Below are 6,000 nucleotides of genomic sequence, written 5' to 3' on the forward strand. Positions count from 1 at the left end.
GACTAAGTACATGGGCTATTTGGTAATTTTCTCTTCTCATCAATTTTCCACTCGTTCTTGATCTAAAATAATAATTCCATTCCATTCACTAATTCTAATAGAAAAATAGATTTATTTTATGCAATTAAGTCCTTTTGACACTTTTACAAAATTACCCCAATATTTTACTTTTATACAATTTAGTCCCTAAGCCCAAAACATGCAAATTAACCATTTTTATTCAATTAATCCCATTCCAACATTTAGAATAATTAATTTAGGTTATAACAAATAATAATAAAAATTTACAAAATTACCCTCAAAGTTTACCCTTTGTGCAATTTAGCCCATAAACCCAAAACTTGCAATTTCATCATAAACCCAAAACTTGTAATTAAAATTCATGCTAACCGATTTTTACCTAATTTCATAACAGCCCGTATTTATCATCAATTTGTAATATTTTCCTTTAATTTTATCATTTTCATAAATAAGTCCTTAAACTTGAAAATCATCAAAAATTACTTAACAAAATACTTATATTTAACAACCAAGCTTAAGATTCTACCATAAACTTTCAAGAACATCACAAATTCATCAATGGCACATTTCATAACATTTGAAAATTTTACTAATTGACCCCCGGACTAGCTAGATTAAGCTAATACGAGCCTAAAAACATAAAAAAAATAATTAAAAATTGGATCAAAACACTTACCATGCATCAAAATCAATTTGGTCGAATGTGTTTCTCCCAAAAAATGGAAGAATCGGATTTACTTTGAGAAAATAAGAAGATGATAGCATTTTTAGGCATTTGGTTTCTTTTAAATTTTCATTTAAATTATAAATTAATAATTTTGCCCTTGTAAAATTAATCAAATTTCAAGAACTTAATTACCCACAACTGTCAACTAATAGTGCAAGTGGTATAATTGCAATATAAAACCTCCCTCATTTAATACTTAATCTATTTAATCATTGCAATTTAATAGTGACAAGGTTTTACACCTTTTACGATTTAATTCGTTTTATTTAATTAACTATCTAAACATTAACATTTCTTAATGAAAATTTAATACAACCTTAATATCACTCCATAAATATTTAATAAAATATTTACGGTTAGATTTATAGAACGAGGTCTCGATACCTCATTTTCTAAAACACTTGACTTTAGGGACATACCACTTGAACCTAATTATTCATTCAAATAACATAAACTGTCAATTAAAAAATTATTTTAATACCATATTTGACTCGTAAATATTAAATAATAACATTACGAACTTACTTATCGGATTTTTGGCCTCAAAACCACTATTTCTGATACCATTGATAAACAGGTTATTACAAAAACCTAGAGTAACTAAGGTCTATTTATAGGTTGAAATTCGTAGCATTTATGACTAGAATATCCCTAGGTTAATCAACTTTTAAGTGGGAAACTAAAACAAAATTTAACTAAGAGAAGAAAGCCGAGAAACTTGAGGAGCACGTTGTGACATGGCGTTTGGTTGTTCAATTTCAGATGGATCCTTCATCTCAAACTTAGAGTTAAGCACGATTTTAAGTCATTCAATTTCAAATGGATCCTTAGCCGCAATCAACATATCATCAACATAAAGCAGCGAATATATGAATAAACCATCATCAATACATTGTAAATATACATAACTATCTTACTTCGTGAAAAAACAATACTTAACATGAAAGAGTTGAACTTGTACCACTGTCGAAAAGACTACTTCAGACCGTACAACAATTTTCGAAAAAAGCAAACATGATATTTCTTACCTTCAGTTCTGAAGTCTTCCGGTTGTAGCAGGTATATGTCCTCCTCAAGGTCAATATGAAGGAAAGTAGTATTCACATCTAACTGTTCTAGCTCAAGATTGTTTGATGCAATAAGAGCTAAAAGTGCTCGAATGGACTCATGTTTACAGCGGGAGAGAAAACATCATGAAAATCAACTCCCTTTACTTGATTGTATCCTTTTTGCGACCAATCTTGCCTTGTATCTAGTTTTGTTTGGACCGGAACCTTCTTCTTAAACACCTATTTGCAACCAACTATTTTTTTACTGATTAGTTATTTTACTAGCCACCAAGTCTAGTTATTTTGAAGTGATTCCATCTCTTTTTCCATATAAATGAGCCATTTTCTAGAATTGGAAGCCTAAACTACCTCCAAATAGAATGAAGAGTCAATTGAATTGATGCTCTCTGCAACACTTAGAGCATATGCCACTAAGTTTCCTTCATAGTATTTCTATGGTGGTCAAATTTCTCGTCTTTTCCTATCACTAGCCAACTTATAATTATTTAATTAAGATGGTGAGGGTACTTGAAAGTCAGATAAAGTCCCAACCTGATCCGAAATAGCTCTAGCTTTGCAAGAACCAGAATTTCATCACGTTGTCACGACGCTGTGTGTTTGCTCGTCAGGATGATAATCCTATTCGCCATAATGTTGCGATGTGGCTTTTTGAGTCATCATGATGTCATGTCTTGTTTCTTATTTCGACTCCATCTTGCTTGAGACACTATAATTTTTTGTGTCTTTAAAAAGAAGTGACCCTTTTCCAAACGAATCATGGTTGTTTCATCAAATTTAACATATCTACTAATAACAATTTTTTTTGGTTTTTAGACACCATAGTTTGAAACCTTTTGTACCGGATGAGTAACCTAGATAAATGCACTTTATGTCCCTTATGTAACAGCTCAATTTTGGGTCTAGTCGGACCAGTGGTTTCAGGACCACAAATCCAACGAGGAAAAATGAAATTGTAATGGAATTTTCAGTGGTGTCGGAATGGTGATTCGAGATCACTAAATCTGACAAATGAGTAGAAAATATTATTAATTTAGTGAGTATAAGTTAAATTAAGTGTGAAGTTAGGAAAATTTTTGAAATAGTGAATAGTGTACTAGGAATAGATATTAAAATAATTAGAATCGAAAATGAGGTATTGAAACTTCAAACTCATAAATCGAGCCATAAATATTTTTAGAAATATTTATAGAGTGTCATTGAGTTGGTATTAAAGTTTCGTTAGAAAATTCTAACGTTTGGGTGGTTAATTAATTAAAAGGACTAAAATGAAAATAATGTAAAATTTGTTAAAAGTGATTAAGTAGCTTAAGTGGTAAATAAGGAGGACTTAAGGAATAAATATGCCAATATGGAATAGTTGAGACGGCATAAGAGAAGAAAAATCTGGAAAAGTGATGTAATAAGGGCAAAATTGGAAATTTTGCAAAAGTTAACAAATAAAATCTTAACTAAAAGAGTTTCTAGTCAATTCTTCATATATCTCAGCAAAAACGCCATTGAAGGGTCCTCCAAGCTGGTTTTTCATATATTTGAATCATGTAAGTTCAATTCTTGATTATTTCTTAAATTTTTGTGTTTTGTGACTTTTACAACTAGATCCACTTGTTAAATTCATTAGTTTTGATTTTATGAATGAAATTGAAAGTTGCTATGAATATGTGTTGTAAGTTTATGATGAAATAGAATGAAATTGAAGCTTTAATTTGTTTATGAGATGATTTTATTAGGTAATTTCGATAGAAATTGATTTGTAGGACCTAATTGTGAAAAAGTTTGGAATTAAAGTCTAGTGCTAAAATTCTGATTTCCAAAGGTTATAAAGTAGTTTAGAGTGATGGAATAATGTGTTAATTGAGAAAAATCAGCTCAATTGAGAGGCTAATTGAGCAGGGATGAAATTATTATTTATTGAAAGCTTAGGGAAAAATGGTAATTAACATTATGCACAAAAACAGTTTGGACAGCTGCCATTGGTTAACTTTGAAAAATCATCATAAATTATATAAATTGAATTAGAGGATGAATAAAATATAAAATTAAAGCTTATTGAGTCTAGTTTCTCATAGAAGAAACGGTGTAAGCAATAGAATTGTAAATCATGAGATATAATAGGTTTTGTGAGACAAGATCAGAATGAATTCGGGTTTCCCTGTTCTGACTTTGTAAAATCATTAAAATTTGTACAAAAATAATTATTAATTATAATTTATATGCTTAGAATCCTTATTGAGTCTATTTTCATAATAAACAAACAGAAACATCATCCGAATTCTGTACCATGAGATAATTAATTTTTAGTGAAGAAGGGTCAGAACTATTAAACAGTGAAACGGGGGAAACTTTAAAGAATAAACTGTACTTATTGGCTAAACCAAAAATTCTGAAAAATTTATGGTAAGAAGATATGTGAGTCTAGCTTCAGATAAAATTTACAGATCTTAATTTTGAGTTTCTTAACTCAAGATATAAATAATTTGGTGACTCTGACTCGGATAGACAGATTTGAATTTACTTATAAGTAAATAGTGAAAATATAGTTAATGTTATTTAAGCGTGTTATATACATTATGGATGTGGAATGGAGAGGAGGAGGAGGAAAATTAGAAAATATATGAATGACTTGTGTATAAATCGGTCATATATTCGATCATAATCGATAAATGTTGAGTTAAATGGTAAATACGTATTAGTATTGAACTTAATGATATTGAATTGTATGAGAAGTAAATGGAAATGAAGCATTGAATTGTTAAGACTTGTGAATTGCATGAATATAAACTGGGTCTCGTAGGCCATATTTATTATGAATATAATATTTAGAGGATATATTGTAAAGAATTATAAAAGCATGTTAAAAATTTGAAAGTTTTAATTTAGATGAAATTTTATAATACGGTTAAATACGTTTACAAGTGTATGTGTTTTGGTAATGCCTCGCACCCTATTCCGGCGACGGATACAGGTAAGGGGTGTTACACCTTAAATCGAGCTTTCCCTGGCTAACTTTAGCATAAGCAAAACAACCGAAAATTCTAAGATTAGAATAATTGAGAAGATTACCTAACCATATCTCCTATGGAACTTTACCGTTCAATGCTAGATGTGGGGATTGGTTTACCAAATAGCTTGCCAAATTTATGGCTTCAGCCCAAAACTCCTTCCTTAAACCTGCGTTTGAAAGCATGCAACTGGCTTTCTCCAACAATGTTTTGTTCATTCTTTTTGCAACTCTATTCTGTTGCGGAGTACCTACAACGATGAGAAGTCTCTCTCTATCAGAACTTAAGTCCATTGTTCATTCTCAACCCCTTCACAAACTTCCCAGTCTATTTTTCTAACAGCATTTTCTATTGCTTGAAGATTCCGAAAACTTTATTTTTCTGTTTCAGGAAATAAACTCAAACTTTTCTAGAATGTTCAATAATAAAAGTTAGGAAATATTTATTACCTCATTTTGAGATGTTAAGAATTGAAACCCATAAATAAAAATGGACGTAGTTAAGAGTCCCTTTTGTTCTGTGCACTTTCAAATTGAAACTAACTCACGTTTTCTTCCCGTAAGAGCAGTGTTCATATAAACCTAACTTACCAATTCCAGTGTCTCCAAGAAGCCCTTGTTTATACAATGTTGGCATACCTTTCTTGCTTATATGACCGAGTTGCATGTGACAAAGTTTGGTTAAATCAAAATTTGTAGAGAAAGAATCACGTCACGACATGGCAACAGTTCCTGCTCTTTTTTAGTATTTGTAGCTGCACCAATAACCATTGACCCTTTCAAAACATATAGGTTGCCCTTTTTCTATCCTTTCATTACAATGAAAGCTCTACGAGAAACATTTAAGCCATTTGACTCAATGATTATCCTACAACCGTTAGAATCCAAAATTTCCAATCAGATAAGATTTTTCTTTAAGTCAGGTACATACTTGATATCTGACAGTGTCCAAATTATTCTATCGTGTATCATGATTTGTAGTGTTCCTATGTCGGTTATCTTACATGGAGAATTATTCTCCATTAGCACTAGTCCACCTTCAATTGAACTGTATGTGAAAAACCAGTTATTGTTAGGACACATGTGATAGGAGCACCCTGAATCTAGGATCCATTCGAAAGTAAGCTTGGAGCTTTCACTCATCGACACTAACAAGAAATCATCACCTCTATCTTTGACTACAC

Source organism: Gossypium raimondii, chromosome 3 (genome assembly GCF_025698545.1).
Source record: "Gossypium raimondii isolate GPD5lz chromosome 3, ASM2569854v1, whole genome shotgun sequence".
Taxonomy (NCBI): Eukaryota; Viridiplantae; Streptophyta; class Magnoliopsida; order Malvales; family Malvaceae; genus Gossypium; species Gossypium raimondii.